The sequence below is a fragment of the Marmota flaviventris genome, chromosome 18 (assembly GCF_047511675.1).
Source record: "Marmota flaviventris isolate mMarFla1 chromosome 18, mMarFla1.hap1, whole genome shotgun sequence".
In the NCBI taxonomy this organism is placed as follows: domain Eukaryota; kingdom Metazoa; phylum Chordata; class Mammalia; order Rodentia; family Sciuridae; genus Marmota; species Marmota flaviventris.
The window spans coordinates 8,680,335-8,701,838 of record NC_092515.1 but is presented as its reverse complement, the minus strand read 5'-3'; the positions used below and the strand labels follow the sequence as shown (position 1 = coordinate 8,701,838).

The following is a 21,504-nucleotide window of genomic DNA, read 5'->3' as shown; positions in this document are numbered from 1 at the left end:
AGGCACTGGGTTCGATCCTCAGCACCACATAAAAATAAATCTCTAAACAACTAAAAATTTTTTTTGAAAAGGACTTCATTCAGGAGGAAATTGAAATGAGAGCTAACCATATAACAAAGGGGATGCAAATTAAAACCAGATTCTGTGAAACACCAGTCTGGCAAATTTTTACATTTATTTTTCTATCAGGTAAGATAAAAGGAATTTCTTGCAAGGTATCAGAAATGGTTGAAATTGGTGTAGCCACATTAGAGAACAAGTTTGCCTTTTTGAACACATGAAAGATGTAACATGTCCTATGCCCCAACAAACCCCACACCCAGAGGTCAACTTAAGGGAAATTCTGTTTATGTGCCCCAGAAGATGTGCATGAGCACTGATATTTATAATAGGGAAGAAAATCTAGATTGGATCCTGGATCATGGAAAAAGAAAAAAAAAAAAAGACCTTAGTGGAAAAACTAGTGAGAACTAAAAGAATGAAATTCAGTAGTAATATAAGTTGTTTGTGAAGTTTCAACAAATGTACTGTGATAAGTTGTAACATCAGGGGACGCTGGGTGAGGGGGCCAGGATTCTGTACTATCTTTTCAACTTTTCTACAAATCAAAATTATTCTGAAAGCATTTAGAAATGAAAAGGAAAGAAATGTCTCATGGGACTGGACATAACGCGACATACCTAATAACCAAATACTATACAGCAGTGAATATGTGTCTGTTTCCATTACATACAACAGAGACGGGCTCCTATTTACTTTATAAAGTTTTAAAACAAGCAAAATGAACCAACATATACTTTTGGGAAATGATTTTATGGAAGAATTATTTTTTAAAAAAACATGAGAAAAGATAAAACAAAGTTTAGCACCTTGGAGGGATGAAAGAACGGCCCATACAGGGACTTTGAAGAAAATGGAAATTGTTTTTTCTTAAACTGTGTCATGGGATCACAGTTGTTCATTTTGTTCTTATTCTTATAACATATATATGAGGGTTTTAAAAAACTCTCTGCTCTGAGCCAGGCACTGTGGTAGATGCCTGTAATCTCAGTAGTTCAGGAGGATGAGGCAGGAGGATCACAATTCAAGGCCAGCTTCAGCAATTTAGTGAGGCCCTAAGCAATTTAGTGAGACCCCATCTCAAAATCAAAGGGCTGGGAATGTGGCTCAGTGATTAAGCTCCGTGGGGTTCAACCCCAGTCCCCAGTACAAAAACAAACAAAAAAATCTACCTATTCTATATTTAACTCAAAGCAAAGATTTTTTTTTTTTTTTTTAAGCTAGGAAAGCAATACTTTGGCCTCTGAGAAAAAAAATCAGGTAGTTCCTTCCAACCTCTCCCAACCCTTAAAAGCCTCCTTGGTTCTACCCTCTCAGGGAGACACAAATAAAAGGAAGAGGGGAAACCAGAAACAAGGAGGTGGTGGCACAACTAGAGGCAGGATTTTGATCCCACAAACAATTTTTTTGAGTATTTGTTCCTTCCTCTACTTAACAAACATTTAAAAATACAGAGACCAGCCAGGGTAGTGCACAGCTATAATCCCAGTGACTCAGGAACCTGAGGCAGGAGAAACAAGAATTCAAGGCCAGACTCAGCAACTTAGCAGGACCCTGTCTCAAAAAACCAAACTTTTCTTTTCTTTCTTTATTTTTTAAAGAAAGACTAAGAATCTGTCATGTGCCTCACTGGAGCTGGAGGCAGAAAAGGCAGAAAAGAAAATAAAGACGTAGGACCTTGGCCACAGGGAATCTATGGGGGGGGGGGAGTAGGATTTCACCCTGGAAATTATTCAAACACTGAGCCTTCCTTTCTTCTGTTAGCAAACATTGAGGGTCTGCCTTTGGCCCACCTTGGTGAGATGCTTTTCTATGGGGGGGCCAAGGCTAAGGAATGAGGGGACTCTGGAGAAGGAAGATGGGGTCCATTTAGCAAGACAGAGCTGAAACCCAGGGAAGGAATTAATAAGGCCTTATTTTTAAGGTTTGTGTGTGGAGTTTCCCATCAAGACAGCCCTTCTGAAAAGAAGAGGCTCAGAATGGCCAAACGTGGACAGGGCGGAGATTAACAAAATGTGGTGCATCTATGCAAGGGAATAGCATTCCGCCACACAAAGGAATGAAGCATGTCGCCACTGGGTACAGAGAATGCCATGACCTTGAAAAGACGAGAAGCAGCCATGCAAAGGACCACAGATGGTATGAACGATTCCATTTATATTAAATGGCTAGAACGGGCAAATCCAGAGACAGATAGGGAAAGGGGAGTGACTGATTAGTGGGCAAGGGGGTTCCTTTTGGGGTGACTGGCACCAGTGCTCCAGGGAGGCGGAGGCGGGAGGGTCCCTGGGGTCTAGGAGTTTGATACCAGCCTGGGAGACTCCATTTCCAAACAAGCAAAGAAACAAGACTCGCCCATAAATGGAACCGCATTTCCCTGGTGGACTATAGCAAACAGTCGCTGGTGGTGATCTGGAGGACACTGTGGGTAGCTGGGTAAGCACTGGGCCCTCCCGCAAGGCCCTTGCCTCTGTGCTTCAGCATCTCGAAGGCACTAATCAGTGTCTTGGCGGTGGTTTTGTTTTTGATGCACAGTAATTGCACACATTTACAGGTACAATGTGATCTTTTGATACATGTATACTTTGGGGAATGATCAAATCAGGGTAATTCGCATATTTATCACCTAAAACATTTATAGTTACCTTGAGGTGAAACATTCAAAATCCTTTTTTTTTTTTTTGGTACCAGGGATTGAACCCAGGGGTGCATAACTGCTGAGCCACATCCCCAGCTCTTATTATTATTATTTTTTTACTTTGAGACAGGTTCTTGTTAAGTTGCTTAGGGCCTTGCTAAATTTCTGAGTCTGGCCTCAAACTTGTAATCTTCCTGCCTCAGCCTCCTGAGCTGCTGGATTGCAGGCCTGCACTACTGTGCCCTGCGAGAGGAATTTTTCTAACTATTTTATATGTTATAAAAGTATATTTCACATATTCTGTGTTCTATTTTGGGTTATATTTTGTTGGTCTTTCCTTTTCCTATTATGCTCCTCGAAACCCTAGTGAACTTTCATTTAACAGTGTACCTCCATGGCACTTGGCAAGATATTGTCTGTAATAATAATAAATACTATTATTGTCAGGCATAGTAGCATATGCTTGTATCCCAGCCACTTGGGAGGCTGAGGTAGGAAGATTGCAAGTTTGAGACCAGCTTTGGGAATTCAGCAAGACCCTGTCTCAAAATAAAAACTAAAAAAGGACAGGGGATATAGCTCAGAGTATCCGTGGGTTCAATCCCCCGTACTGCAAAAAAACTAATAAAATAAAAAATATGTATGGGGCTAGGATTGTGGCTCAGCGGTAGAGCGCTCGCCTAGCACGGGAGGGACCCGGGTTGGATCCTCAGCACCAAATAAAAATAAAAGCATTGTGTTGTGTCCATCTACACCTAAAAAATAAATATTAAAAAGTATATTCATATATATGCACACATATGTACACTATTAGTAACAATATGACCAACTCACCCTGGTTTGCCCAGAACTTACCTGACTTTATTTATTTATTTATTTTTTGAACTCACATCCAACCTTTATTAAGATCCTGGCCTCTCCAAACTAGTTAAAAGACACACTTTAATTCTGCTAACCATCCAATGAATTATGCGCTAGTTTATATACTAGCTGTGTTTTTTTAATACCCAACACTTTTAGATCTTCATCAATAGGACTGAATCATATCACATGTTTACTACCCTTCAGAACAGATATAAATTAATTACCCATTTGTGCCAAACATTAGTAACTCACTGGACCTCCTGCTGAGAAAAAAATTTCATGGAACATCTTCGGAGACTCCCTTTTGATCTCAGAATACCATGCTTGAGTAAACTAACAGCAACCATTGGTTCACTTTGTTGGAAAGAGCCCAAAGGATATACAAGGCTTCAAGATGCCAGAAGAGAAGCTCAGTGGATTAGGTGCTAGACTCCATATACCAGATTGAAAAGAAAGCAAGGATTCAAATCCCAGCAGGGTGAACTCAGACTCTACTCAATTGGCTAGAAAAACCGAGCACAAGACAGCTTACAACTTTCTTAACAAAAGTATGAAGGTCCTACAGTCGCTGGTATTTACAAGGACATATAAGAGGCGGGAGGTCTATAGTCACTCACATAGAGAAATATACTGTCTCTATTTCCACTTGCTGGGGGGCAAGGGGATCAAGTTTCTGCAACATGCTTATATATACTATGGAGAAGGAAAACCATGACCACCCAGATGCCCAAATAGTATGAGGTCCTTTGAGGTAAGCTTTACTGTTATCACACAATATTACAGATTTCTAACATTCCATTCTTGCCCAATACGAACTGTAAAATAAACCTAAAATTACCCACAAACCTGTTTTTTTTTTTCTTTAGTTTTTAAAGGCCATCAAATCCTTGAAGATAGTATGGACCTCCAGCTGATAACATTCAGAAGGAACACACTTAACAGCCCTGGCTCCATTGGGCTATTATGGCTCCAGTCAATGGTGCATCTCAAAGCTGAGAACAATTCCAATGAAGTGTCACTGCTAGTAGTAAACAGCACTGCTTCAACAATCCACATTAAGTCAGCATTTAACACCTGAGAGTCTCCCTCTTGAGCAGGTTGTCCGAGAGTATGAGTTCAACCACTGCCTCAAGAGAAGTAGAAAGTCTTCGCAATGTTTCAAAATCATTTTATGTTCAATTACAGGCCTTCTGCAAACTGAGGATCTGAGCTCTTTAAGGTAGTGGCTACAATTCTTCCAGGACACAGAAGGCCAACAAGGTGATTGTCACATATCAGCACAGAGTGATAGGCATTACATATTAGTAGCCAGTGAGAAACAAGGTCGAGGACCCTGTACTGCAGAGGAAAGTAGCAAGCAGTGTTGTAGGGGGGCTGGATGGTATGTTCATCCACTGTAGACAGAAGGTGACTGAAGTCTAAGATGGAGATACTACAGTAACAGTTGGTACCTGGGCAGTAAGTAACAATTCGTCAGACAAAATTTTAGGTGAAACCACAGGGTCGGAAAGTTCTGGGATCCAATATAATGTCTACAGGAGCATCAATATTAACATGAAAAGTCAGTATGTGGGAGACAGAAAGGATGCCTCCCCTGGAATACTGGAAAGAGACCGAAAGACCACATCTTCAAGCTCTGGAGTGGAGGCCTTCTTCTAACACAAGTGAGTCCTGTGGCTTTCTGCCGGACCCGGTGCAGGGCGTCCACGAAGCCCTCGGCCTTCATGCCCACCGGAGCGCTCTGTCCCTGCACCAGCTCCGTCATTACCGCCGCCGCCGCTCGGCTCCCGGGTCCGGCCTCCCGCTCCGCTCCTTACCTGACTTTAATACTAAAAATTCCATGTCTCCAGAAACTCCTCAATCCCACCAATCTGATACACTTGGTCCCCTTAATTGTGGATGACTAATATTTTTCAAGCTCTACATAGATTAACTTACCCCTCACAATATCCTGATGAAATAGGATGTTATCATCATTCTATTTTCCAGATGAGGAAATGGGCTCAGAGAGGTTAAGTAACTTTCTCGGTTAAGAGGCAGTGGTCTGAATGAGCTCATTCTTTTGGTCACCAACTTAGGTCGCCTTTCTGGGGTTCACTAAATATTTGGAAGAAGGGTGAAAACTGGACTCAGAAATTTAACCTCAGGAGCATCCTCCTTACTGTGTTTTACACATCTTAACTTGTTGAATCCATATGGGCTCTTTATGAAGCAGATACCATTATTACTCTCATTTTATAGGTGAGTAAACTGAGGCACAGAAAGACTAAGTAAACGGAGGCGTCAATATCCAAAGGCCTCTCTCTGAATCCTGACTCCCAGCTCCTTCCACTTTCTTCCAAACCTTGTTTTCTGCCCCATAGACTGGGGGGTAATGACCATTTCACTGGGAAGAACCAAGAAACAAACAGGAAGATGCTCAGGAAGGCCTCACCGTGTCTCAACTGCTGAGCATGTGGTAATGGTTAAACACCAGGGAGCGAGGCTGAGCAAAGGCCCCATGGTCCCACGGCAGAGCAGTCCCGGTGGCTGGGCTAAGGTTGCTGTGGGAGACAGAGGGTGCGGTGTATTTGTGCCCTGGATCCCGGACACCCCCAGAGCAGTCTTCTTCCTTCTGGCCCTTGGTTAATGTGCCATGACTTGGTGGCCACAGGGCAAGGCATTCCTCAGGTGATCCTGGTTTACCTGGGTTGCTTGCTTGATTGGGGGACCCTACCCTGAGGACCTGTCTCAGTGTAACAGGGACTTAGAGGAGCTGCCTTCGCTAAAGGCAGTGACTCTTTACTCAGTCCTGCAGAAGCCCAGTGGGTCACTAAGAGCAGGACGAAGCCTGGCCTTGCTCTCTTCCTTCTGTGCCATCCCCTTGATTACCCTAAACTTACGATCAGCTGCCTATTAGCTGCACATAGTCAGGTTAATCATTTAAGGAGTGTTTATCTAAAAACTAGCAATAAAAGTTTTATTAGCCCTAAATTTACCTAACCCCTCGTCCCCCTTCAAGACTGGGGACCAGATTTGCAGCCTCCTGTTCCAGATGCCTGCAGTGGCTCTGCACAGCAGAGCCTCGAAGACACGCAGACATGTCACCATCATCGCTGAGAGGAGGGGTTTCCTCAGGGAACCGGGGAACCGAGGTGCCTCCTGCAGAGGCGACAGAGACACATCCCGAGCAGCCAGCAGTGGAAGTTGGCCCTCCAGAGATAAGAAGTATCCAGCAGCCACCTCGCCAGAAGCAGAACTCAGATGACCAGCCCTCGCCAGCTGCCCGCCCTGATGAGATGAACAGGGCTCCCAAGAGCTGGCTGCAACCCTAAGATAAGAAAAGGGCAAAGAAATCACGCAACACACGGAACTGAGTCTCTGATGGAGGTAGGGCTCTGCGACCCCGAGGGTGGGCTAGGAAAGACAGCGTGCACCCGGAATCCCTTTATTTTTATAGGGGGACCCATAAAGGATATTGGATGGAATGTTCTCACCAAATAAGGCAGGGGTAAGATTTCAAAGGTGGGGTTTTGCTTTGCAATGTCTTGGTCAGCAGATTGACTGATACCTTGGCAAGTCACACCCATCCCAGGTGCTGTGTGCGATCACAGGCAGAGCCAGAGGAGAGGCGCACTTCCAGGCTCAGCCCAGTTAGCTGAGTTGTAGGGGGGCTGGATGGTATGTTCATCCACTGTAGACAGAAGGTGACTGAAGTCTAAGATGGAGATAGTATGAGGTCCTTTGAGGTAAGCTTTACTGTTATCACACAATATTACAGAATATTACAAAATCAATGAAGGAATCAAAATACAGTTGACCCTCACATCCGAGAGTGCAGACTCCACCTCCAGACCTGTCCCCTCATAGAGCTCTGTTGCGCCCAGGTCACACACAGCCCAAGGATGGCTCGTGACAATCAACCAGACCACAGTGTGACTGCTTAATTACACAGCCCTCTCCCCACCCACCCTGCCCCAATCCTTCCTCTACTCGAACCCACAGTTCCTGTCAGCACCCCGAAACAGGGCTGAGATGCTGGATCTCACTTTGCCTTCCCAATCTGGCCAAATTGATCACTTCCATTTAGGAAGGTGGAAACAGGATGTTAGACCTGGAAAGGAGCAGGTGGCCCAGCTACTTCATCTGCACATCTGGAAATGGAGGCTCAGAGAGGGGAATGGTCTCACCTCAAGTCACACAGCAAGTTGGGAGCAGCTGTCCTGACTCCCAGACCAGTGCTTTCCTCTCCTCAGGGTTTGTGTCCAGAGGGATGTGGGTGATTGTAGGAGCTGGGCGGGGATGGGAAGGAGGGTTAGGTGGCACTTGCCTGGCAACCAACCACCAGCACGTGCTGAATCACAACTCTGGGGACCCAGGAATCTCAGAAACAAGGTTTTATGGAGTCACTTCAGAAATTAGCTAGAAGACAGGTCTCGGGACAAGTTCCTGCAACTTCCAGTAGCAAGGCGAGGCACCAGTGGGAAAACAGCAAGGAGAGCTACGCAAAGTGTGTTTTATAACAAAAATGTGGGGAAGGAAAACACGAGGGGTTCACGCTGCAGTGCACCAGCCAAAGAGGCAGACGCAGGGATGGGGAGGCTGGGACAGGAGGACCATCTAGGAGAGGCTCTGGCTGCTTCTGGACGGGCGGGTTGTGAGCTGGGTTGGTGGCACCCAGGTGAGCCTTTAACAACCTTGAGGAATGTGAACGGCCTCCGGGTGTTTTCTGCTCTGGGCCTGAGCAGATTGGCCTCCACCCCCCTCCATCCTCCTGTAACTCAACTTAGGACTTCACAGAATGATTGCGTTTCCTCCTCACCTGCACTCCTGGCTGCTGGGAGGCCAAGGCAGGAGGATCACTTGGACTCAGGAGTTTGAGATCAGCTGGGGCAACAAAGTGAGACCCCATTTTGACAAAAGAAAAGAAAAAGAAAAAAGAAATTTGGTTTTGCAGTTTGATGTTCAGCCATTTAATGACTAGATGATTCAGCCGAGTATTGACTAATCTCTGCTGACTCCAGAGCTGTGCAAGGCCCTCGGGGCCCTGGCGAGGGCGGTGCATGAAGGTGGTTGGATTCAGCCAGGGCTCACCCCAGAGGAGGGAACAGTGTGACTGGCACTCACACGAGGGTCCTGCAGGTCGGCCTTGGCTTCACAGTGTCACAGCCCCGCTAAGCTGGAGCCACCTTGCTCAGTGCCAGCTCCCCTCCGTGTGTGGTGGGTCCGGCTCGGCTAGAAGAGAACTCCACGTAACATGATGATTTCTCTCTGGCCAGGCACAGGGGCACACGCCTATAATCCCAGCAGATCAGGAGGCTGAGGAAGGAGGATGGCGAGTTCAAAGCCAGCCTCAGCAATGGTGAGGCCCTAAGCAACTCAGTGAGACCCTGTCTCTAAATAAAATACAAAATAGGGTTGGGAATGGGGCTCAGTGGTTAAGCGCCCCTGGGTTCAGTTCCCAGTACCAAAAAAAAAAAAAGGATTTATGCCTGGGGGCCGGGGCCAGGGCTCAGTGGCTCAGGGGAGAGCACTGGCCCAGCAGGCAGGAGGGGCAGGTGTGGGCTCTGGGTTCCACCCCCAGCTTCACACCCACAAAACCAAAACTCATCCTGTGATTTTGTATTTCATGTCCTGATTTCCCCAACTGTCCTACCCTTAATTGCAAAGGAGGAGGCAGTAGGGATGGTGGACTCGCAGTCCCCCAGGAGCCTTTCTCCTTGGGGTGACCACACTGTATCCAACCAGCTCCAAACACCACGGTGTGGCACAGGTGCCAGCCAGCCAGCCCCATGCACCAGGCTCTGAAGGAGTCCATCAGGCACATGAGTGGCCGCTGCTTTGTGTTAGAGCAGGCCTGGTGATACCAGTGGGGATCCCCACTGTGGCTGCAGGGAAACCCACCTGTCAGAAGTGGAATCTCCATCCTGCTCTCCAGGGACAGCAGTGGCCAAACCACCCCTGTGGTCCTCTCTGCACACTGCCCCTACACACGTGCTTGCATACACACCATTCTAGGAACAGGAAATTTCCCTTAAGGAAGACAGTTAGCCATGACCCTCAAACTGATGATCCTGTTAGGAAAACAAGGTAGAAAATAGGTGAGGAGGCCCAGATCTGTACTATGAGAAGTGCAGACACGAGGAATCCACCAGTGATAATATTGAAGAGGAAGAAACAGGGAAGCGGAAGGAAGACCAATAAAAGGGAAGCCCCAACAAAGCCAAGGCAAAAGATGTTCTCCAGGAGGGAAGGGTCCACCCTGACCTTTGGCTCCTCCTCTCATTTGCCATTTCCGGTTGTCCTCACCCCCTGGGCATTGCTCAGCCTCACTTCCATGAGTCATCTTTTGAATCACTTTCTTCAAGCATTCTCAGCCTCCTCATGACTCTCAGCCTCCAAAATACTCACCTGGCCAAGGTCCAGCCATCTGTATTCTCCCAGCCAGCTGGACCAGCAGGAGGAAACCACCCAGCCAGCCTGACGGGTTTTACCTGAATCAGAGAAAACCAGCACAGGGCCCTCTCCCTGGGTCTCTGCTGAGTTTTCCCCACTTACCCTCCAGATGATGACCAGGTCCCTGCTTCCTGTGCAAACAGAAGCCTTTGGAGAGGAAACCCCCTGCCACCCACCCCAGAGCACTGGCTCCCCTTCTCTCTCATTGCTGCCTCCTGAAGGAGGCTCTTCTAGCCCCCAGCTCCTGGGTTCCACCCTCTCACTCAAGGACAGAGGTCATGGTCCCTCCCTCCCTCCTTCCTTCCTCTAGGTGCGGCCCCCTTCCTCCTCCACCTTTTCTCACCTCTCTCCCCCTCTGCCAGACTGTAGGAGTCAGGCTTCTCTAAGGGGACAGAACCCGTAGAATATTATAATTATATGAGAGGATTTATTAAAAAGGCTTACACAATCAGAGACCAATAGTCCCACCAGGGCAGTCTGCAGGCTGGAGAGCCAGAGAGACCAGCTGCTGCCCAGGCCAAGAAGCGGAAGCCTCAGAACAGGAGGGACCAATGGTGGAGCCCCAGCCTGAGACTGAAGGCCTGAAGCCCCGGGGACAGTCCACCCGCAGAGGCTGAAGAATCTGGAGCCTGGATTTCACCAGCAGCAGCAGCAGCAGCAGCAGCAGCAGCAGCAGCAGCAGCAAAAACCACATCTGCTCCGGAAGGGTCGAGGTGCGAGCTTCCCCTCCGGCTTTTTGGTTCCACCCAGGCCCCCAGCCTGTGGGATGATGCTACCCACTCCCCGACCTTCCCCACTCAGTTCACGACCCACATGCCCATCTTCTCCGGAAACATCTGTCGACACCCCCAGAATGGTGCTTTACCAATTCTCAGGGCCTCTCAATGCAGTCAAGCTGACCACCAAGGTCAACCGTCACAAAGCCCATACCTGTCCCCGTCCCCAAATATCCCTGCCTCTCCCGTAACAAATCCCAATGCAAAACAAGAACCTTGTTTGGATTCTGATTGTAACAAATCAATAATAATAATTAAAAGAAGAGAACAGGGGAAATCTGAACTCTGCATTTTCAATGATGTAAAAAAAATCCTGGGCATCTCTTAGATGGAGCATGGGATTGTGGTTGTTTTTAAAAACTGACCTTCTGGGCTGGGACTGTGGCTCGGTGGCAGAGTGCATGCTTGGCATGTGGGAGGCACTGGGTTCGATCTCCCAGCACCACATTAAATAAAATAAAGTTATTGTGTCTAACTACAACTAAAAAAGAAAAACCCTGAGCTTTCCTTCAGAGATATGAAAAGTAGATGAAATATTGTGATGTCTGAGATGTGTTTTAAAATGCAGTCAGGGAGCAAGGCTGTGGCTCAGTGGCAGAGAGCTTGGCTAGCATGCACAAGGCCCCAGGTTCAATCCCCAGCACCGAGGAGACAAAAAAAAAAAAAAAAAAAAAAAAAAAAAATCAATGAAGGAATCAAAATACAGTTGACCCTCACATCTGAGAGTGCAGAGTCCACCAACCATGGATTGAAAAAAAAAACTTCACCTACACAGGACACGTGGATAGTTTTCTTGTCATTATTCCCTAAACAAAGCAGGGTAGCAATTATTTACACAGCATTGACCTTGGACTAAGTATTGAAAGTCAGCTAGAGATGATTAAAGTACCCGGGAGGATGTGGGTAGATTACTTGCAAATATTGTGCCCTTTTATTCGAAGGTCCTGAGTATCCCCTGATTTTGATATCTACAAGGGTCCTGGAGCCAATCCCTCTTGGGTACCAGGGGACAACTGTCATCCAGCAGGTGAGAGTGGAGGTTGACAGGAGACTCCAGAAATAAGACAACATGGAGCTGATCATTGGCAAGGCCCAGTGACCGTTATGTGAAATTAATGGTGCCCTTTTATTTTAATATATATTTAATCTTCTTATTAAAAATGATTTTAAATCCCCCCTCGTTGGCCTCACTCCCCCTGCATTTCCTATGCAAACTTCCAGAAAGAACTGTCTACCCTCTGTCTCTTCTTCCATGTCTCTTGTCGATTTAGAGTCTGATTATGAAAAAGAAATTCCAACTCACAGAGCAGGACAGAAAATAATGACAATAATTACGGAGAAGAACTCCACAGTGGCTCAGTCCACCGGGGCCTCGGAGGACTGAGTGTCTCCCTGTGCCTCTGCTCCTCCCCCACGAAGCAGGAAGGATCAAACCTACCTGAAGGTTGTCTGTTCTCAGGACCAAAAAGGGACTGCTCCTGCAGCCTGGGATTGCTCCACATCCTTCTTTTTGAACCCAAGAGGGCTCTTCCTTTTCTATTTTGACACAGGGCCTCGCTAAGTTGCTGAGGTTGTCCTCGAACCTGCCATCCTCCTGCCTCAGCCTCCCAAGCCACTGGGATCATGGCAGTGCCACTGCGCCCAGCTCCTAGTCCCATTCTTCTGAAGACATAAGGCTCAGAGAGGCTCCTGAATAATGGGGTTCAACTAACTCCTGTTTCTCTTCCTGTGAGCTTCATCTTTCTCACTGGGCTTCCTGCTTCCCCTCTTCTCCCCCCTCCCACATATTGTCCCCTCCAGCCAACCTGCCACCCTTGGGCCTCTGCACCTGCCCCACCTTCCCCTTTGTCTGCCTCTCCATCTGGCAAGTCTTGCGCTGACCTCCCTCAGGAGGGCTCCAGCACCCCCCACCCCAGCCTCGCTGCTGCTCCAAAGGTCAGACCTGAGAGTTCCCTGGCGGCCTGTCCTAATGGCCATGCATTGACTTTAATGCGCATTCACAAAGAAAGACCCACCCATCGGGCCTGTGAGTTCACAGCGGGTGCTGCTCAGGGGGAGCTGGGTGGGAGCCCTGGGGAAATCTGCTCAGGGAAAAAGAAAGAAGTTGGTTGAAAGAACAAATTAAAGGCACAGACAGAAAAGGCAGTATCTGCAAAAACTGAGATGTGGTCCTTTAGGAATAGAGACGGCAGGAAGCTCCAGGGACGTTAACTCTGCCTGACCTCCGTGTAGCCAACGGGCTTGTGTGGGCTCCAGAGCAAGGCTTGGTTATATGTTCTCTCCCTCCCTCCCTCCCTCCCTCCCTTTCTCTCTGGTTGTGAGCCTGTGAGAACAGGGCTGGGCTTGCCTGGTCATTGGCATGTCCCTAGTGCTGCCCTTCCAGGGCGGGCACTGGGCAGACGAATGTGCTGGAAAACAGGCAACCAAGCCCTGGAGCTTGGACTTTGTCTGGTGGCACCCGGGAGCCACAGGAGGGCTTTAATCACATCGGGTCGGGTTGAGCCACACCTTAGAATCCCCAGTTCCCTCTCCATACCCCTCTCCACCCTGCCTTTCCTACCATCCTCCTCCTCCAAGAAGCCCTCCCAAACCCAGGTCGGGTCAGGCGACGGCTCCCGTAGCCCCAAGTCCCCCATTCCAGCCCCATCCACTCTGGAGACAGAGTTCCACAGATCCGAAGCTCTGTGAGGTGGGTCCAGGGTCTATTAGGAATCCTGGAGCAGGTGCTAAGAAACCCAGAGTGTGGCTGGACTTTACCCAGCTGCCACCTCCACACACTGTGGCATTCTGGCCCTTCACCAGCCCCTCCCAGGTCTTTGTTGCTCTTCTTGCAAACACTGCCATATATTGTATCATTTAAAAAATAAGGGCTGGGGACATAGCTCAGTTGGTAGAGTGCCTGCCTTGCATGCACAAGGCCTCAGCACCACTAAAGAAGAAAAATAAATAAATTGGGCTGGGTGTAGTGGCACATGCCTGTAATCCCAGTGACTCAGGAGGCTGAGATTAGAAGGACCGCAAGTTTGAGGCCAGCCTCAGCAGTTTAGCAAAACCACATACTTGGCTAGGCACAGTGTCAAGCACCTGAGGTCCCAGCATTCAGGAGACTGAGGTGGCGAGGTCACTTGAGCCCAGGAGTTCAATACCAGCTTGGGCAACAGAGTGAGACTCCGTTTCAAAAGAAGAAAGAAAGAAAAGAAATAACCACACATGTGCAACGCCTCTGCTTCCTCACCCCCTTCTTTAAAGTTCTTTTTATTGGGCTGGGGTAGCAGCTCAGCAGCAGAACACTTGTCTCGCACATGTGAGGCACTGGGTTGGATTCAAAGCACAATATAAAAGTAAGTAAATTAGGGGCTGGGGCTGTGTAGCTCATTAGTAAAGGGCTTGCCTCACACATGGGAGGCACTGGATTTGATCCTCAGCACCACGTATAAATAAACAAAATAAAGGTATAAACATATAACATTAAAAAATTCTTTGCAGTAAAATACACATAACATGAATTTACTATTTCAACCAGTTTAAAGTGTTCAAGCAGGTGGCATTAATACCTTCACAATGCTGGATGATCTTTTTTTTTTTTTTAAGTAGTGCATTTAATCAAAAGCATTTTTTTTAAATTTTTTATTGTTGGTTGTTCAAAACATTACATAGTTCTTGATATTTCACACTTTGATTCAAGTGGGTAATGCTGGATGATCTTCACCACTGTCTAAATCCAGACCTTTCCCACTACCCCAGAAGGAAGCTGCCTATCCCCTAAGCTCACTCCCACTCCCTCCCTGTCCCCCAGACCCTAGCAACCACTAATCTTCATTCTGTCTCTAAGCATCAGCCTCCTCCGGCATTTCATTTAAATGGAGTCACTCAGTAAGTGTCCTTTTTATTTTTATTCTTCCATGGTCCCCGGGATGGGACCCAGGGTCTTTTGCATGTTACGCAAGCACCCTGCCCCTGAGCTACAAGCACCCCAGCCCTAAAGCATCAAGTTCTCCAGGTTCACTGCAGGGTGTGTCAGCACTTCCTTCCTTTATATGGCAGCATAATATTCCCTCACAGGTACCTTCCATGTGTCATTCTTCCATTCCTCCATAGTTGGGCAGTTTGGTTGCTTCCACCTTCTGGCCATTGTGAACAGTGCTGCCACGAACATTTGTGAAAAGGGATGGCTTGAACACCTGTGCTCAGTTACTTGGACATACACGTGAGTGGTAATATGGTTGTTATTCTAGGTGTAATTTATCATGGAACCAACTAACTCTTCTCCAGAGTGGCAGCACCACTTTCCAGTGGCAGGGAAAGAGGGGCGTGACTTCTCCACATCTTGGCCAGCAAGCACTTGCTGATTTCCCCTTTCTGGATCCTACCCATGCTCGTGGGCGTGAAGTGGTATCTCATGGTGGTTTTGACTTGAATTGTCCATCTTTTCAAGTGCTTCTTGGCTATTTTCTCACCACCTTTGCAATGTGACCCCAGCTCCCACCACCTTCCTGAACCACCATTCCCACATTCACAAGTCACTAGGCCGTGGGGTCAGCCCCGAGTATGCAAAAAGAAAAAGAAAAGAAAAAAGAACTGAATTCCCATTATTTTCTCTCCCTCTCAGAAGAGGACACCTTCCTCTTCCCCAGCCATTCTTCATCTTCTTGTGCCTTCTCTGGGGAGAAATGAGAGAACTTAGGCCAATGATTTAACTTCTCTGTGCCTGTTTCTTTTTTTATATTTATTTTTCGGTTATAGGTGGACACAATATCTTTATTTTATTTTCATGTGGTGCTGAGATCGAACCCAGGGCCTCTAGCATGCTAGGCGAGCGCTTTACCTCTGAGCCACATCCCCAGCCCTACGTCTATTTCTTTATCTGTGAAATGAGGACACTGGCTCCTCCTTCAAGGCCATTATGAAGATTCAGTGTATATAAAGGCTTTAACGTGTGCCTGGCACCCAGTTAGGGTCAGGTAACCATTTAGCAGGGCAGAGGGGAAAGAAGGCCTAGGGGAAAGCTTTCCCACTGTGAAGGTGCTCAGAATAGAAGTGTTTGCTCTGGTATAAGATTTTAGGAAAAACAATCAGAAATTCTTTTATTAAAAAATGAACGAGGGCTGGGGTGGAGCTCAGTGGCACAGAACTTGCTTAGCATGCTAGAGACTCGGGTTTAATCCTCAGTTCCAGGGGTAAAAAAGAATCTTCCTAAAGCTTCATATAATTTTGAAGTTGGGCATGGGGGCACACACACCTGTAATTCCAGTAACTCGGAAGGCTGAGGTGGCAGGAGGATTGCAAATTCGAGGGCAGCCTAGACAACTTAGCAAGACCCTGTCCCAAAACAAAAAAATAAATTGGGCTGAGAATGTAGCTCAGTGGTAGAGCACCCTCAGCTCTGAAAACGAGACATCAAAAGAAAGATTTTTAGGAGTGGTTGTACCACAGGTAAAGTGCTAGTGGATAGGACAGATTTCAGAGCAAGGCCACTGGGTTTGAATCCCTGCAAACATGACTTTGACAATTTGGTCACCTGTCTGTGGCCCTGTTTCCACATCTGCAAACAAGAGATGACAGGAGCACCTACCACCTCCTGGTAGTACCAGTGGGTTAAGCATTGCTTGTAACTATAGCATCTCGGAGCTGGCAAATTTTCACTCCAGCCATGGGCGACTTCCATGGCCATCTGAACCAGGTTGCACAAATCCTGGTGCAAACTCAGATGGGGGAGGACTTCACAAGAGAAATCTGGACCCAACCAAGAATCCAGTCTCTTTGGCGGCAGGCAGTCCATTTCATTCTCTCCCTGGGATCTCTGGGAACAGAGAGTAATAACAAGAGTCAAAGCCCACTCAGCTCTTTCCACTGCCTATCATGGTGACCACAGGCCAGCTCCCTAAAGAGGGCCTGTCCTACTTTTGATATTCTCTCCTCCTTCCTAGGAGCACCTGGTGGGTCTCTCCAACTCCCCTTCTCTCAATCATTGCCAAGGAAATGGCCCCTCCAGTGCAGTTAAAATACAGCGGTCACCTGTCATCCAGGGTTTGACATTCTGCAGTTTCAGACACCAACAAGTAACCATGATGTTAACCAGAATGTTAAATGGAAAAATTCCTGAAATAATTCATTAGTTTTAAATAATTTCTATCACCGTGTATTGTTATTGTTTTCTTGGGGGGAGTTTGAGTTTGTTTTGAGGGGTATTTTTGGTACTGAGGACTGAACCCAGGAGTGCTCTACCACTGAGATACAACTCCAGCACTTTTTGTTTTTTTGAGACAAGGTCTCACTAAGTTACTGACATTGACCTTGAACTTTGATCCTCCTGCCTCCTCAGCCTCCGGAATCACTAGGATTATAGGTGTGCCTACTGCACCTGGCTTATTACAGTACACTGTAATAATTGTTCTATTTTATTATTAGTTATTACTGTTAATCTCTTATTGTGCTGAACCTGCAAGGTCCAAAGTTTACAAAGGTATATAAGCATCTACCTACCCATCCCTATCGCATTCCCCACAGGCTATGGCTCTTACGACTTGTTTCTAAGCCTGTTATTTTTTCATCCTCACTTTTTACAATTTTAGATACTCTGCTCTCTTATTTGCTCCCTCCCCGAGTCGGTCTGAATACACAGGTTGTTCTGTGTCAGTTCATGAATCACTTCCTCACTCGACAGCTACTTCCTGTCCCCTTGTGGGATGGACCACAACGTTGTAGAGTCCCCCACAGATGAACAACTAGGTTGTGTCTACCCTTTTTGATTTTCCTTATGAACTTTTATTAAAACAAAACAACGCTACTCACCCTCCCCTCTTGGTAAACATTTATCGGGAAACCAGCGAGTGCCCCAACCCTCTCCGGGTACTGGCCTTTTGGCCATTACCAGGGTCGCGGAGCTCTCGGGCTGCGCGTCGGCGCGGCCCTGCCTGACTGGAGCTGTCAGACGCCGGCCCCCCGCCCTCTGGAGCCCCGCCCCGCGGCCCACCGGCTGTCGGCCCGATTCAAATCCAGCCAATCGCAGCGTGTAAACAAACTCAGGCCCCACCCCCGATGAATAATTCCCGGGCCCCGGCGCGAGACCCATTTAACCCGGCGGAGGGGCGGGGCGGGATTGAGCTGTAACCACGCCCCAAACAAGGACCAATAGGCGATCAGGCTCCGCCCCCCGCACTTGCCGCGCTGAGGACCCGAGGCCGGGCTGGGCTCGCAGCTGCCTGATTTTGTCACCACCCGCGGTCCTTGCTCCCGGCGGGCCAGCAGGGCAGGGAGGTGAGGCAGCGCACTCCGCTGTAACAGCCACACTTAAAGGGCCGGTCAAGAGCAGAAATCTTCCTGGAATCCATGCTTTATTTCCCTCCCTTTCTACCTCTGCCTGGTGGCTAAAACCCAGATCAAGGAACGGTCTTTGATGGACACTTTCTTTCCTCACCCCACTGATCGAAACCTGGAGGGGCCACAGGAGTGTTTAAGGACTCGGCAAAGTTTTCGTTTGTTTTCCCTTGTTATTGAAGTGTTATGTACATACGAAAAAATGCAGTAACGTGTGTGCTGCTCGACTGAAAACTAGAACTGCACGTGATGCTGGCATCCTCCCAGAGAGAGAAACAAGTTGGGTTGGCTAAGTTTAAGACTTTACAGTCGCCAGTGCAGCGGAGGAGCCGTGAAGGACATTATTTTGACTTTCAGAGGTACAAAGTACTTGTTTAAAAACAAAACAAAAACACTTCTTTCGTTATGGAAGTAGTGATCTATCAACCATAGTGGTCCTGCTGCGTGGAAACTGCTCTGATGGGTGGGTTGGAGATGCAGGGCTCAGTTAGAGATGAAGGGAGTTAGGACGTGGTCCACTTCATGCTAGACCTGCGAGTGGATGGGAGAAGGGGCGCTCCCTGAGCTGGAGGATTGGGAGAGGAAAGGGTTTTTGGAGCCAGTGCCCTGGTTGTGGAAGAGCAGCTCTCCAATTCACTGGACCCCTCTACACCAAATAAAGTGATTTCCTGTTGTTCCTTTTCAACTGCACCATTATAATTACAATAACCTACAAAATGGTGAGAGGGACTCAGAAACCCACACTTACGGAGTGGGGCTGTAGCTCAGTGGTAGAGCACCCACCTCGCACATGTGAGGCACTGGGTTTAATCCTCAGCACCATAATTTACCAAAGAAACCTGAGATCTGTAGGCCAAGATCAATAAAAATAAATAAAAATATTGTGTCCAACTACAACTAAAAAAAAAAAAAAAAAAACCCACACTCATTGCAGTGACAGGATTTTCATTCTTGGAGCCACACCTAAGTGTTGAGTGGCTGCAGGGCCTAAAGGGGAAGCTCACAGTAATCTCGGTTGGGCCCCTTTATTATTCAACAAGCATTTGTGAGGTGTGTTTCACCTGCCCAGCCCTCAGCCTGCGTCAGGACAGGGAATACAGAGACTTGTGTGGGAATGAGTCTCAAGTTAGCATTCAAGGAAGTCTGGAATATGGAGACAGCTAAATTTGAATCTCTGGTTGTGACTTTCTTTGAACCCATTTATCTTTTTTTTTTTTTTTAAAGAGAGAAAGAGAAAAGAGAATTTTTTAATATTTACTTTTTAGTTTTCAGCGGACACAACATCTTTGTTTGTATGTGGTGCTGAGGATCGAACCCAGGCCGCACGCATGCCAGGCGAGCGCGCTACCGCTTGAGCCACATCCCCATGAACCCATTTATCTTTCACAAATGGGAATAAGGATAGAACTGAGGTTAAAGTGCCTGGCCCAGGGGTTGTTATTATAATGGTGAGAGGTGGCAGGTACGGTTCTGTGCTTAATGATATGCATATACAGATGCATTCAGGAGAGGTAAACAGATGTCTGCAACTTACTTTGAGACACATCAAAAAATACTATGGGTTTGGCAGACACAGATGCACAGATGTGTGGTAAAGCAAGTAATGTACGAATAAACAAGTGGTGGATTTTTAGCATTTCACCGTAATATTTCTTCTGCTTCTTCCATGTTAAGACATTTTCATAACAAAATGTCTGGGGTTCAGGCAGATTTGGGTGTCTCACTAAGTACTCACGTTGAACAGATAAGAAAATGGAGGAGTTGGAGAAGTGAGCCGCCTGTCTCTAAATCATCCGGTGACTCAGGTGTACTGAATTAGCTCCCGCCCTGCATGGGGTAGCCTGGGGCAAGTCTCAGAACCTGTCTGGTCTCACAACCAAAGCTTAATCCGGGACTCACAGCATGCCTCCAGTTCTCAAAGGAAAAGGGTGTCACTTTCAAAGGACAGTGGATCTCAGTTCATCAGGACCCCTACTGGGCCCAACACAGGCCCTTGGCCATCCCTTTGGCTGCTCCTCACCATGGGGCATTTCTCATACCTTACCCATTGCTTTTAGAGCAGCCCTGACAACACCTGTCATCAACTCTGAAGTTTGGTCAGGATTTCAAGGATGTCAGGGGCCAGAGCAGAGCAGGGAAGATGGACATTTGACTGGCAGCCATGACTAGATTTGGGGCTGGGCTTTTGTTGGCTCTTCCAAACCCAGCCAGGCTCATTCCAAGTGGCAAGATGTTAAAGTCACCCCTAAGAGGTCGGGTGTGTGTAGGAGGGGCGAAAGGTAGGTTTTATTTGTTTCTTTTTTCAGCAAATCTTTCTTGAGCACTAAACGCTGGGCACATTATAGGGGTAGAAATATACCATAATTTACCAAAGAAACCTGAGATCTGTAGGTCAAGACCAAGAAGGGCAACTGAGACTAAGTGACTTATTTGCTTACTTGTTGTGTTTCCTAACAGACTGAGCCGTGTGGGCATTTTAGAGATGAGGAAATAGAAGTCCAGAAAGGTGAAGTAATTTACCCAACATCACACGGCAAAGTAGAAAGAGAAGAATGTAAAGGAGTTGACTGGTTTGAGTCAGGGCCATGCACAATTAATTTTTAAAAATACACTTTTAAAAATGTATGTCTTAATATTACAGGCAGTACCGCCAAGACATTAGAATGCCAAGGCTTAAAACGCATATATTATGGCTCAATCTCTCATTTATTCAGCACCTATTTATTGGGCACCTACTGAATGCACCAGCTTTTCTAGGGCCCCTCCGCCCCGGGAGGGCAGGCCTGGGCAGTCGCGGTTCCCGCTGGGCCCCCTGCGCCGCTCAGGGCACACAGTGGGCGCTCACCAAGCGATCCGCAAATGAACGCGTGAATCCAAGTGTCGGGCCGGCGAGGCGTTCCCGGCCCGGTGGGGCGGAAGCGGACCCGACACTACGGAGGCGTCCTGGGGCTTCTGGGAATCCCATCAGCGCGGCCCGGGAGGCCTCCGGGAAACCAGCGTCCTCGGCTCCGCCGCGACAGAGACGGACTCGGTAAGTAATCTAGCCACGCCCGGGGGGCCCGGCAGGTCACCCCAAAGACGCCGTCGCCTTCCACCTGATCGGCTCCGACTCCGGATCCCTTCGCGGTCTCCTCCGGGGACTCATCTTCTCCTCCTCCATGATCGACTCCCGCTTCCTTTTCGAACCTTCGATGCTCCCCTTGGGTGCGTCGTCCCGCCGCGCCAGTGCCCCCCGCCTCGGGGGGCGCGCCAGGGTGCACGGTGTCCCGTTCTAGGCGGGCCAGAAGCGGGGTCTGGGCGGCAAAGCCCCTCGGCTTCCCTCCCACTGCCACCCGGAGCGCAGCTCGGGGAGCGGACACAGCCGGAGCCCGGGCAGGCGCACCCCCAAACTCCGGGCCGGCTGGGGGAGGGGCG

General features: G+C 48.0%; 3 long non-coding RNA genes across 5 annotated transcripts; all 3 read right to left on the bottom strand.

Annotated features, from left to right (window-relative positions):
* Nucleotides 1-6,932: 6,932 nt before the first annotated feature.
* On the bottom strand, nucleotides 6,933-7,825 carry LOC114101029 (uncharacterized). Its single transcript, XR_003584206.2, has 2 exons — nucleotides 7,732-7,825; nucleotides 6,933-7,259 (listed from the first exon to the last, which is right to left on the bottom strand). It is a non-coding gene; the product is annotated as an uncharacterized lncRNA (long non-coding RNA).
* A 536-nt stretch (nucleotides 7,826-8,361) lies between these two features.
* On the bottom strand, nucleotides 8,362-9,952 carry LOC139702743 (uncharacterized). The gene is made up of 3 exons (XR_011705339.1): nucleotides 9,446-9,952; nucleotides 8,669-8,860; nucleotides 8,362-8,428 (listed from the first exon to the last, which is right to left on the bottom strand). It is a non-coding gene; the product is annotated as an uncharacterized lncRNA (long non-coding RNA).
* A 4,440-nt stretch (nucleotides 9,953-14,392) lies between these two features.
* On the bottom strand, nucleotides 14,393-17,711 carry LOC114101077 (uncharacterized). 3 transcript variants are annotated; one of them, XR_011705254.1, is made up of 4 exons: nucleotides 17,566-17,711; nucleotides 16,346-16,573; nucleotides 16,013-16,092; nucleotides 14,397-15,433 (listed from the first exon to the last, which is right to left on the bottom strand). It is a non-coding gene; the product is annotated as an uncharacterized lncRNA (long non-coding RNA). The 3 variants fall into 3 exon arrangements; XR_011705253.1 differs by having other exon boundaries at nucleotides 14,393-16,092; nucleotides 16,292-16,573; XR_003584216.2 differs by having other exon boundaries at nucleotides 14,393-16,092.
* Between the last annotated feature and the right edge of the window lie 3,793 nt (nucleotides 17,712-21,504).